This window comes from Heliangelus exortis, chromosome 1 (assembly GCF_036169615.1).
Source record: "Heliangelus exortis chromosome 1, bHelExo1.hap1, whole genome shotgun sequence".
Taxonomy (NCBI): domain Eukaryota; kingdom Metazoa; phylum Chordata; class Aves; order Apodiformes; family Trochilidae; genus Heliangelus; species Heliangelus exortis.
Genome location: NC_092422.1, coordinates 113,265,475 through 113,278,881, shown reverse-complemented (window position 1 = coordinate 113,278,881; position 13,407 = coordinate 113,265,475). Strand labels below are relative to the sequence as shown.

Genomic DNA, 13,407 nt, shown 5'->3' with positions numbered 1-13,407 from the left:
AATGCTGGGTCCTATTCTTGGGTCACAGCAACCCCATGCAAGTTACAAGCCTGGGGAAGAGTGGCTGGAAAGCTGCCCAGAGGAAAAGGACCTGGGGGTGTTGATCAACAGCCAGCTGAACATGAGCCAGCAGTGTGCCAAGAAGGTCAAGAGCATCCTGGCCTGCATCAGAAATAGTGTGGCCAGCAGGAGCAGGGAAGCAACCATGACCCTGTACTCAGCACTGGCGAGGCTGCACCTCAAGAACTGTGTTCAGCTCTGAGCTCCTCACTTCAAGAAAGACACTGAAATGCTGGAGCATGTCCAAAGAAGGACAACAAAGTTGGTGAAGGGTCTAGAGCACAAGCCTTACAAGGAGTGGCTGAGGGAACTGGGGTTGTTTTGTCTGGAGAAAAGGAGACTGAGGAGAGACCTTATCACTTTCAACTACCTGAAAGGAGACTGTAGCGAGGTGGATGTTGGTCTCTTCTCCCTAGTAAAAAGCAATAGCACAAGAGGAAATGGCCTCAAGTTCTGTTCACACTGGATATTAGAAGAAGCTTCTTCACTGAAAAGGTTATTAAACACTGGAACAGGCTGCCCAGGAAGGTGGTTGAATCACTATCCCTTGGAGGTGTTTAAAGGACATGTAGATGTGGTGCTTAGGAACATGGTTTAGTGGTGGACTTGGCAGTGCTGGGTTAATGGTTTGTCTTGATGATCTTAAAGGTCTTTTCCAACCAAAATGGTTCTATGAATTAAAGTCATAATTGGCTCCTTTCCTTCCCCTTCAGCCACACACTCTTGCTTTGCTCCCACACCACCCCAGCAGACCTCAAGCTCATTTGCCTTCTGAAGACAGGAATCTCAGCTCCATGAGACTGGCTGCCCACTGTGATGCAAGGCATGCTGCAGAGGCAAGGTACTACCAAAACCACTTGTTGCCCCATTTAGGCAACCACTTACTGGAGCATGGGAACCCACATCACTCTTTATTACCTGATATGAGCTGGGTGATAAGGGAGATGAGACTCTACAGTGGACAATGCTCAGCTTAAAGGCAGACCCTCAGTCAAGCCCTTGACTTTAACCTCCTCTTCTGAGGAGCAGGAGCACAGGACTGGGTATCAGGCAACACAGGGTGTGTACCAAGCTCCAGCCCGACCTCCTGAGTCATTCCAAGGCACATGGTTCCTTTTCCATGCTCTGGTTTTATCTCCTGGCTGTTTTGAATGGGGATGCAGAAACCATCTTGCATTACAAGTTATCTAACACAGCTGGGTCCCAGGCTTGGCTAAAACATGTAGACAAAACTGAAATACAAATAATAATTTGGGTTTTGGAATACAGTGATGGGGTAAGATGGCATGTCAGGCCTTTCATCCAAAGCAGTAATGTTAAGAAACTCTACTTATCTTCAATGCTGAAGCTATGCAAAAATTGGGTTATGCTCACATTTTTGTGGCTGCTGGAAGTTTTGCTTGTTTGCTTGGTCACTAGTTTGGGAAGTTTTTTAAAGGTGGTTCTTTGAAGTGGCTCAGAGGCTAGGGATGTCCAAAGCTATCCCAGGGGAGACAAATTAAAGAGTAAAGTGCAGGTCAAGCAACAATGATAAACACAGCTCGCCACTTTGCTCCTGATGTTGTTCTCTTTGCGTTCCTCTTCTCTCCTCCCCAAACCTACTGTCCAGGCAATTATAGGATAATCATGAGGTTCAGGCAATCATGAGGAAAACCTGAAAACTGTACATTTAGCAAGTATATTTCTGCCTAACTTGCTACGTTAATAATGAAGTAAAGTGTACCCTTGCTCCCACAAAAGACAACAGGCCTCATGTTGCAATCAGCAGGATTCCACAGCTTATATTACACATTTGTGTACCAGGTTAACTACAGTCATCTCTTGCTAGTAGACTGGTGCCTGTCCTATGAGATACAAGGCTGGCTTGTCTTGCTGTGGCCATGTAAACCATCCTGCTTTTCCCAAACACCTCCCCAAACTGGCTACTCACCTCCCTGCCAAGAGGGCATCAGAGTCAGCAAACACATATCCAGACTCCAGCAGCTTCAGCTCCATACTTTGGTATTGCCACCACTTCCTCAATATCCATCACCGAGCTAATAGCCTGCATGGTCACTGAGCATAGCTGACCATCATCCCAGACCTTCTCCCTCTCTCTCTGCTGGCTGGGCAGCCATCTCTGGCAGGGTCTGGAGCAGGGATTGGGCACCCAAAGCAGCAAGGTTCTCAAAAGCAACTAGCTGTTGTGCTGCCTTGGACTCTTTCTCTGCAGCATTATGAAATGTTCAGGCACAAGCTGGTATGCAACCAGAAGCTCTGCTCCTTGCCCTTTGGGAAGCAAAGACCTTTTCCTTCCAGGTCATCCCCATGCACCCCAAGAGCAATATGAGAGTGATTAAACAGTGATGAAAGAAAGCAGCTAGCATGTGATCTCCAAGGAGCCCTCCATGCTCCAGCTTCTCAAATCTCTGTCTCACCCTACAAGTCTCTGGCTCCAGAAGTGGCTGACACCTACAAGCCAGATACCCTGCCTGGCCAGCTGAGGGGTAAGGAAGCACCCTGAGGGACTCAAAAACTAGTAGAGATATCAAGCCTTCATTCTGCCAAGGGCCCAGAGCTCTGCTGAGGTATGGTCATGCTGCAAGATCCCAGAAGGAACTGGTGCTGAGGTGTTCCTTATTGGATTCAGACCACACTACTGCTGGATAATTGGGCCACTGTGCTTTCCTTCTGCCCAGATGGTGCTGGCTTAGAAGCTGCACTTTGTTTGCAAACCAAGATGTGCCTGATAGCCACTTTTGAATAGTAAATCCACCTCCATGCAGGAGTAGGTGGCAGGGACTAATTTGAGCAGCTGCCATGCTGGTGACCTTAAAAAGCAAGAGGAGAGATGTCTGGTCTCTCAGTGCACAAGTCTCATTGACTCTCCACCACATCATTAAAGTCACCCCAGGTGTTTTTGAAAAATCTCACCCTGCATGTTTTTGAAAACATTTCTTGACACTGGGACTCAAACCCACCTCCCTTCAATCTGACAGTGCTTGGGTTTGTTAAACAAGCAGCTTTCTTCTGTGGGAAAAAAAGGTAAAAATTCCATTGCCATCACCTTTCTAAAGAAGCAGGGCCAGCTAGCCCTTTTTACCACCCATGGCCAAGGAACCTGCAAGCAAGCACCACCTTCCTGGCCCAGAGGGGACTGCCATCCATCGGAGGGCTGGAGTGACAAGAACTGTCTCCACATCAACTAGAGCTCAGGGAGTAACTTGGGACAGAAGGCACTAGATGAAGTAAATTATTATTCAGCATCCAGAGTACTACTGGCTTTCAAATAATTGTCTATTTGTGTGCGTGCATGCACAAGAATCCTCACTCCATGGTCTCTGCCAGCGTATTCCCAGCACCGCGACTCTCTGGGGACAAGGCCCATACTTGTATTCAATCTCAGCTTTGGATCTCAAACACTAAGGTTTCAGATTTTGTTTTAAAAAACATTTTCTCTGGCAACTGGGCTGCTAATGGATTTGATGTTTTTGCTCTCACCTCCTCCCTACCTTTAAAAGCTTGGCACCAAAGGGCTTCTTTGAAGATAAGGCCAAATTTGCAATTTAAGGGGAGGAACTTCATAAAGCTAGACGTGAAGGGATGGAGTGGAGGAGGGAAGAAAAAAAAAAAAACAAAAAAAAACAACCCAGGAGCCACTTTGCCTGTCGAGACTGTACACTACATAGGATTACAATGGCCTCTCTGTACCACTACTGGCTGGAGCCATAAATTTGCTGCAGCTGCAATGCTACTACCTAGGCTAGACTCCCCAAGGATCATGCTCAGAGAGCAGCTTCTCTGCAGCCAAACACTCAGCCCAACCTCCAAACCAAAAGCATCACACAGCCCTTACAGAGCCCACATGCAGGGGTGGATGTCCCCTGAGGCAACCACAGGAGCCTCCCATTGGGCTGCCAATGCCGCAGGAGGCTCTCTGATGAAACCAAGCATGGTCCTTATCTGGGCAGCTTTTGGAGGGCCAGCAAACCTGAGGTCTCCCTTGATAGCCAGCAAACCTGGCCTCAACACCACAAGGAGGCAGGGAAGTGCCACTTGCAGGTTCTGCAGGTGGAAAGCTGAGGCAAAGAGCATCCCGCTCCAGCTTGGGGGGAAATTTGTGGTTTAGAGGGGAATCAACCCAGTTCTCCTCAAATCCCAGGCTCTGCCCTGAAACACGGGCATCACCAAGCAAGGTGGATGCTCTAAGCTAAAAGTACCAGGATAAATTACAGTGACGTTATCAGAGGAAGCTGCATTTTGCATAATAATTCTATATTCTAAGCCAGCATATCCACATTTGAGGTCTCTTTCTCCACGACTACCTCGGTAGGTTTATATCACCACAAAATTTCTTAACCACACTAAGCTCAACACTGATCCATATGGCTTTGCCTAACCTGTCCTTTTGTTAATTAGGAGAAAAATAAAAAGCAACCTCATTCTGGCATCTGAAAGCTGACAACACAGCTCTGGCAGAGATCTTAGAAACTTTTTCTTCTCCGTTCTTATGATTTAAAGAAGAGCCTGAGCACAGTGTTTAGACACACAAGCTTGTTCAGACTCGCTGACACGGCAACCAGTGAACACATCCTTGCATTTGGCAGGGCCCCAGGACTGTGTCTGTGTATAAGAGTATGACCTGCTGGCTAATCTTTTTTGCCAGAGCGGACCTTAGAGAGCCAAAATGTCATTGCTGCTGCAGGGCTCGGGGTGCAAGACTTAATGCCTATGCTGGGCACAGAAGTTAATGAAAAATGACTGGTTTTCCAAACACCATCTGGCTTTCACAGACATATATAGATACACCACAGCCCAAAACCTCTGTGAACTCAACAACAGTGGGCTTACACAGGGGCAACATGCTGTGGTGTGGTTTGGACTTCACCCAGCAAGCTGCATGGGCACAAGATGCAGTCACCATCCTCACATTGAAGAGGAGCTCAGGGAAGGGTCTGGGACACAGGGCAACAACCTCCCCAGAGCAGCTGAGCATAAAGCAAGGGTAAAGTCTGGCTCTCACCTCTGTGCTGGCACACTGCCTGCGAGGAAGGCGAAGAAGCTCAAGCACGTCCCACATGCTCCCTGAAGCACATTTCCCTCCATCGATCCCACCAGAGCCAAAATAAATTGGCACTGCCTCTTACTCAAGAGCTCCTACAATACACAGCAGCAGCCCTGAGAGCCCCTCTCAGGCACCCTGTCTGCATTGTGCCAGGTGCTCTGCTAACAACCCCACCAGGCACAGCTGAGCCTCCCACTACATTTGTCCTTTTGCAGGAAAAGAAGAGAGGCCATTTTAATAAAAGGAGCATGCAACATCCTCAGGGCAGGGATCTGTTGATCCCTGTCTATGTAGAAACCCCTGTACTGCCTCTGGCAGCTCTGGGACTGTGTAAGCATCGAGTTTTTGTTGGTTTGGTTTTTTTTTTTCACCCGCAATAAATATCTTTCTGAGCTCTTCAACTGACTTGCTTCCACTGCATCCATGCTCCTTTTGCCTCAGCTTCCCACTGATGCTCAAAGAACTGTGTTGCTGGAGCCCATGCTCCTGTGGAGAGCAGATTTTAAAAAACCCTTACGTGTAAATATGCATACAAAGCACATTTCCAAAGCTTCCCATCCTGCAAGCATTCCCTCCAGACAACCAGCCTCAAGCACTATGTTCAGCCAAGGAAGCACCAGAAACAATGTTGTGTGATTCAGGGCCAAGATGAACTAAACCAAAGAGCAGAGGAAAAAAAAAAAAGACACTTGTGATATCTTTTGTTGAACAACTACCCAAAATACATTTAGAAAGCTGTAGGATATCCACCCTGGTTCTACCTAAGGACCTGCAATTCATTTAGTCACTCTTCACCTTAAATTGTTCCTGTGGCCTAGGAACTGGAATATGTAACAATCTCTTAAACTGAGACTGACCACAGGAGCACCAAAATACACAGCAGTAGGTTTTTCCCTCAGGATGTTTTCAGTCTAACCAGAAACAGGAAGTGTCCAAAGAGTTTGCAAGAGAGCTTTTTCATTGAGGGATATTCCATCCACAGCACAGACTTTGCACTGCAAAGTTTTTAGCCTGGGAGGTAACTTTAAACCAAGACCTTTGCAAGCCTTGGTGCCTGACACCCTAGCATTAATACCTAAAATCATCTTTAAAGTGCAAAGAAGCCCAAGGGAACTGCACCTTGTACCTCCGAGGCACTTGGTGTCATTAAAACAACTGATCCACTGTTATTCACTGCCAAAGAAACTTTTGTAACCCGGAGCTACACTGGCCTACTCCTGCTGTAACTTCTTGTGGGCTGAGTGACTGCACTGAGACCCAGGTCTCCAAAAACCCACCTTCAGGCCAACTTGGGCTAAAACAAACAACATGGCCCTCCACACACTTCTCTGTAACTGCTCCCTCCCTTCACAAGGCACACAATGGGGCAAAAGGAGTGATTTCAGACGTGTTGAGGTGCCTCTCCATCCCTCTAGCAGCCCCAGAGATGCCTGGCACAGCAGAGAAGGTCTGTCAGACATCAGGGTGGGTGCTGGTCGGCTGATGAGTCCAACATGGACGGCAGTATCTGCCCTGACACAGCTCTTGGTTCCAAGTTTAGCCTCGTTTTCTGTATGGAAAAAATCACCAAAGCACAGGGCTGCAGAGGAACTTGTTTAAGCTCATTCCCCAGCTGAGGACAGAGCTCGAACAGCCCCACATCCAAGCCCTGCACTTCCACCTGAAGTCTTGTCTTTCCTGCCCCATCTCCCTTTTTCTCACCCACTGCCCAGGCATAAGAAGTAATAGAGGTGGTTTTTTTTAAAAAAGAAAAAGCTCTCAGGAGCCTCTGTGATCCCAAGAACATGGGACTCAGGAAGAGGTGGTGAAGCACTGGCAGGTAGATTTGCTGGTGTTTCAGTCAGGTGTGGTGACTCAGTAACAGTAATGAGAAACTACAAAAATACAAATTTGCCCTAAATGGATTACCTTTCTTAACACAGGAAAGGAAGTTTCCCCTCTGCATCACTGGGGAAGATGGGGACAAACAGGCTGTTCACTCCACATCCCCACCTGCAACACTCCTTGCTGTGCAGGAGGCTCCAGCAGACTCCCAAAGGACCAACTCTGCTGGTCCTAGTCCTAGCTGTACCAGCATCCTGAAAGCACTGCAGGGCTGCTAGTTTGGTGTTGAGGGCTTGGAAGCATCTGTCTGCTGCTAGTTTTGAGGACAGAGCAGAATTTCAAGGAATGAGAGGGACTGTGCAATGATTCCCCTGTCTTTTAAAAGAGCAAAATTCCAAGCCATAAGTCTCACAGCCTAAGGGAACATCAGGCACTGAGTTTCACTTAGCAACATTCAAGAGTCTCTCACTCTGAGCTTACAGGGGTATCGTGTCAGTTCAAGATACAGAAAAGCACTATTTTCCAGGCCATAGGGAAGTCACCCATAAGACTTACATGCCAGTTTGTAGCACATGAATTCAACTATAATATTTCTACTTTGTGCCTATCAGAGACGAGATTTATGTGGATTCAGCTACTTGTAGTGGGATGTCTCTCAAAAAGAGCTCTTCTGTGTGTGTGTGTACAAGACAGAGGGAGAAAACTGAACTTGCTTTTCAAATCTGCACAGGACCCTTGTGTACCCTTCAGCTGAACCTACTTCATTTTCCCCAATGGGAACTGCACCAGCAGAGAGGACTGCTCTGCATCTGACTTCAACGCCCACAGCAAACACCTCCTGGGACCTCGTCTGCATTGTACACATAGGATGAGTCCCAGTAATTGTATCTAGAGGGCAGAGCTAAGAAAAGTACATGGAACAAAACTCCATTTTTTTTCTTGTCCAAGCTCACAGCTCTCCCTAATTGTCCTATTTACTTCAGAAGATCCCAAAATGACTTGCATGAGCAATGGCAGTTATTCCACCATCATTTCTTTGGGTCACTTAAATAAACAGAACAAATCAGTGCAGCAACCCCAGGATGTGTTTTGGCTGAAATCTCTCAATATTTAACCTCATAAACCTCAATATCCAACCTATTAAATAAAACTGTGTCCATCTATGTATAACGCATAAATATGCAAGAACACTCCTCTAAAGGTATGCATGCTAAGGCAGTTAGTTTCAAAAGAAAACTAAGATTAAATCCTACTTACAAAACACCCACATTCTTCCAATATTTTCCACAGTAGTTTGTTAGCCCATGGGAAAATAAACCTTAATGCCAGATTGCAAATGAATGTGTCAAAAAGACACCACAGCAGTGATGTAGAAATCAAGAGAACTGGGCACTAAGAAAAACAAGTAAGTTAAGATACGCCAGGAATTATGCACAGGCACACTGTGTGTGTGTGGATTCATTCCACTCACATAATGCTGCAGAGAGGTCAAGAGAGTTTCTTTAAAACAAACACGGACAAAAAAACTCCTTTAATAGACCTGAACTGCCTTTCCTACAATACCAGGGAAATAACACTTGGGGTACCAGAATTAGCTGGATAAGTGCTCAAAGATACAAGATCTGTATTAAATCTTTTGCCTGCCAGGCATGTTGGTAAAGTCTGTTATTCTTTTTCAAAGCAAGTATAAGTACCTTCAGAGCACTTATTAGTCTCGTTTGGACACATCTACAAATACAGCATCCCACTTTTCCCCCAATACGTTTTCTGTTTGCAGTCACCATCGAGAGGACCTGCCAAAGTTGCAGTCCAAGCAGCGAGGCAGACGTGCGCAAATCCTACAGCATCCCTCCACCGAGCAGAAAGTTACTTCCCCTGACCCAAATGGCTCCTCATCCTTGCACCGGGGTTAAAAACTCTACGGTCACACAAGAAGACGACAAAAATTTTAGTCGCAGATTACCCACCCCCTCTTTTCTATACAGCAGCAGCAACACCAGCCCCTTCCAAAGGGCAGGAACCTAAATGCCTTTGCATCTGCCGGCTCTCGCCTGCAGCCTCCCATCAGCTTTTGACAAGAGCTGGAGCAACGGGGGATGAATCTGGGGTTTATTTCGTACGGCTTCTCCCTCTCCCCTTTTCCCCGCCGTGCACCGTCCCTCCTCGACTGTCTGGCGGCGAGGATGGGGCGATGCGGTGGACCAAACTTTTGGAGAAGTTTCAGGCAAGCGCCAGAGCACGGCGATGCGTGTGCGTGCACTGGGCCCTCCATTAACACCAACCCACCGAGGAGCAAGAGCTGGAGAGGGAAAAGGCCAAGCCCCCCGCATCTCACCTGCACAAGCGAAAAAACAAGCCCCGTGCTGGAAGGGGAACGCAGCGGAGCCTCCTCCACTCCTCCCCCTGTCACCTCTCCCGCGTCCCTCCACAGATCCCCCTTTTCCCCCCGCATCATCCCCACGGCCAACTTCCCGAACTCTTGACACAAAGATTGGTGGCCGGCGTTGTCGCCGGCTATAGAGAAGGGGGAAAGAGCTGCGCCCCGCTGCCCGCCACAGCCATCCTCCCGACCCCTCGCTGGGCCTGGGCCCCCTTCGCTTCACTCACCGCAATCTCCAGTGGAGCAGGCAGTGGAGGTGGGGCAGGGGGGGGGTAGGGATGGGGGGGGAAGAAACAACAAAGATGCCCCAAACGAAGGGAAGCAACAAAGAGGCTTAACTCCAGGAGCTGGGAACTTCCAGGCCGGATCTGCAGGGAATTCAGCACACGCACACACAGAGAAAGAAAGAAAAAAAAAATAAAAAAGAGAGAGGAAAAGAGAAGGGAAAAGCCTGTTGGGGGGGGAAGGGAGAGGCAGGAGGAGGACTTGTTTTGGGGGGGTTGGTTGTGCTTTTCCTGCGGGTTGCCGCTGGGGATGGGGGGGCCGCGCAGAGCTCAGGCGCGGCGAGAGGAGGAGGAGAAGGAGGAGGAGGAGGAGGGAAGAGGCGCGGGGATGCGGGAAGCCAGACCCTCCATACGGGAGACGGCTTTTGGATGACTGAACTCCCAAACAATTCCCGGCCCCGGCTACTCCTGCCCCAGAGCCTCCCTCCTCCCCTCCCCCTGAGGAGGAGGGAAGAAGAGAGGAGGAGCCAGAGAGAGGAGAAAAAGCAAAATAAAACCCCTTCCTCGCAAGCCACGCTGAGGCTTCCCCCCTCCCTGGTGTGTGTCTATGTCCCTCCCCGCCCCGTAAGAACACTGACGGACCTCATTTCTCCGCTGCCCACCCCCTAAAGAGGCCGCCGGCACCCATAGGGCCGCTCCCCGTCCCTCTTCCCCCCCCTCTTCCCTCCCGGCAGGCGGAAGCGGGAAAGTTGGGCCGAAAAGTTTGGCCGGGGTAGGCGGGAGGGCGCGGGGTTGGCGGGGCCGGGGCTCCCCCCGGGCCCAGGGGGATGGCGGGGAGGTGGTGAGGAGGCAGCCGCCAGGCCTCTCTGGGTGAAGTGGCCTCCCCGGCGGCTGGCGGAGTGTCCCCGAGTGTCCCCGCACCGGCGGCCATCCCGCCTCATCCCAGCTGTGAAACGCGATGGCAGCCGTGGCGGTGAAGGGCGAAGGGACAGCAGCCCCATTTGTAGCGAAATGGGCTGCTGGTAAAAATGTTGCTAACAGGCTTTGTAGCGGAGGTCGTGGGAGAAACCCTCTCCCCCCACACCCTCTTCCAGGAGGGACCAAGCCGTGAGGGTTGAGTAGAAATTTCTCCAACCACCTGTCGAACTTCAAGGGAGAATGACACCTTTCCTATATGTCTTATCCATATGCTGCCAGGCAGCTGCTAGGTCCATAGGAGCAACCATGTGTGAGCACTGCCACGGTTTGCCCAGCCCATACTCCTGCCCTCCTCCAGGCTCCCAGTGGTGGTAGGATGCTGGGTGGGATGAAGCAAGTCCTATCATCGCTTATGTGCCTCAGTTTCCCCTGCTGAGCCACTGAATTTCAAGCATCTGCCTACCTGCCTCATGGACTTAACCCGTGTTTGTGTGGGGACCTGATGTGCTTTCACTGTCCAACGTTGCCCACAGGTTCATTACTTCCAGAAGAGTGATCCCATCCTCTTGGGGCTAGTGTGGGACCCAGGACAGACCCTCTGGATCAGGACATAAAGGGGCCTGGATCAAAATGAAGGCAAGGAAGGTCAGAAGGAGGAAGAAAAATTACTATGTAAAAGGCAAAATTCTGCATTCACCACGATTAAATAAGATGCACCCAAATGTTCATTTCAGGTTGCAGTTTTCTCCCAAAGCATGTGAGCTAACATTTGCTAAATTAAGACAGCCCATTCCTTTCAAGACTAGCTTGAAACAAATCTGTCATTGAAAGGTCAGGATTAGTTTCTCATGTTTTTGTGAGGCATGGAGCATAGATGATAAACATCATGTAGTTTCTAAATCTGAGGTCCTTCAGTCAGGGAAGAAGTTGAAAGAGTAAAAGTTTATCCTTGTGTCATCAGTAGGTTTCAGGGCTGTTCCTGCTCACTGAAACTGTAGGAGGGTCCTGTGCTCCTGGATTACCCATTTCTCATGCATAAGGGTAATTTTAGGTATTTGGGGTTTTTTATATGTGGGGTTTCTTATTTCCTAGTTTTATGACAGGGATACTGAAAACGTCAAAACTGATTTTTCTGCAGGGTTTCTTGAGTTCCAGGGGAATACTTATTGATGACTCTTTACCTTGCATTTGAATGGGTGGACTTAGCAGGTTGAATGAAAACTTCCTTCCTCCTTAATATTAACTTTGCTGTCTAATTATCTTTTAAATATTTTTTTCCCCAGGTTTCCCAATTTTTCTTTACACTGCTTAATAATGCAGTCCTCAGGTGCTAAATCCATATGTAGACACCTCACTAAGTGGCCTAAGTTTTACATGTGTGGAGACCTCTAGCACCTGTCTCATCTGAAAAACAGTGGTTTCCTCGTTTAAGTGGTTGTAAACTGTCCTAAATTAAAACAGGAATTAGCCCTGACTAGTTTTAGACTTACAGAGGTGAGAAGAGGCAGGGGAGCAGAGTTAGTGCTACTTTGTGCAAAGAAGTGCCCCAGGGCTTGTTTAATGCTAGGGAAAAAAAGATTGCAGCCCTGCAGGATTATATTCCCTCTTTATCCCCAGGGAAGAGGAAACATGAGGCGCAGCAGTGCCCTTCATATCTGCTGCTCTTCCCACCTGCCTCCCTTGTTAAAGCAGGAAGAGATGCCTTGGGGACAAAGCAGGATGCTGATTCTTGTGTCCCTGTCCCCCCAACATCCTCTTGCAGGCAGTCACCCTGTTAATGTGCCGGGGATGCTGGCTCTAGGCTGGCACCCATTTATCCCAGATTAACCACCACAACTGACTTTTGGGCCTGTCTGAAGCTGGAAAGAGTTGTGAAAGCAGAAACCCCTTCCTTTAGCCCCATTCACACAGCCATAGGAGGCTGAGTGGGCATTGACCAGGCACAGGCTGTACCTGGGACACCCACACCCCCACCTCTCCCCCTCAGGAGGTGCGACAGCCCCCCAGTCCTCAGCTACTGGCTTGCCAGCATCAGACCCCAATCTCAGGAGAAATTCCCACTGCTGCTGCCGTCGGGATGCAAAGGCTCCTCCTCAGGGCTGCAGAGACTCCAGCTGTTTGATATTGTGTGGAGCAAGGCGGGGGGCACGGAGGGACTCCGCATGAAAGGGCGAGCTCAAAGGAAACCGGACCCTGGCATGTCGGCACGGCACTCAGTGGGTAACAGGCTCAGTTAAATTTGCTCATTCAGCCAGCTAAGAGGGAGAGTTTTCTCATCCGTCCTGCTATGTTTAATTCATCCACACATGCCTCCCAATTACGGCAGGAGTAATAAACAGAAAGGGATGTTGGGGGCAAGGGGGGGGTGGGGGAGCACGCCAGGCCCTGGCCCTCAAACATAAGCACCCTGAAAAAATGTGAGCTGCCTGCTGCTGGTGTCTGTTGTCCTGGGGGGAGATCAGCAGCACCATTGGCTCCAAGCCCGGCTAAATTTTAGCCTAGACTCAGGCCTGTTCTTTGGTTTGGGGTTTATTTCTCCTCATGTTGTTTTGTTTTGGCTTTCCTCCAGAAATACACATTGCAGGAGATACGCGTGCAGAGTGGCGCTTTCAGGTGTCCATGCCTAGCACCTGAGTTAGGAAAAGCTCCCAGCAAAAATCAGTCTAGCATCCCTGCTTACATGGAGGCTCCCGAGCTCACTCCCAAGTGTTTCTCGCTCTAAATGTTTTTTAAAATGTCAAATTGGTGGGGGCAATCAGACTAGGGAGCCAAAGACAAGATGGAGAAAAAGCTCATTTTCAGAGTGAGTTCAACGTGGTCCATCCATATTGTGGGAAATCTATGGTGAGTTTGGTGAAAGGAAGGACGAGGAGGTGTTGACTAGCTCAGCCCCAGCAGTGGGCTGTTCTGAGAGAAGTGGCCACGGTCCAAAGCAACCAGAAAGTCAAGCCATGTGC

General features: G+C 49.1%; 1 protein-coding gene across 2 annotated transcripts in view; it reads right to left on the bottom strand.

The window, feature by feature from the left end:
- Positions 1-9,966, bottom strand: part of BOC (BOC cell adhesion associated, oncogene regulated) — a 58,144-nt gene extending 48,178 nt beyond the window's left edge. For both annotated transcript variants that reach the window (XM_071759369.1, XM_071759379.1), the window contains exon 1: positions 9,536-9,966. The gene's annotated coding sequence lies outside the window, so the exon portion shown is untranslated. The remainder of the gene's footprint in view (positions 1-9,535) is intronic.
- Between the last annotated feature and the right edge of the window lie 3,441 nt (positions 9,967-13,407).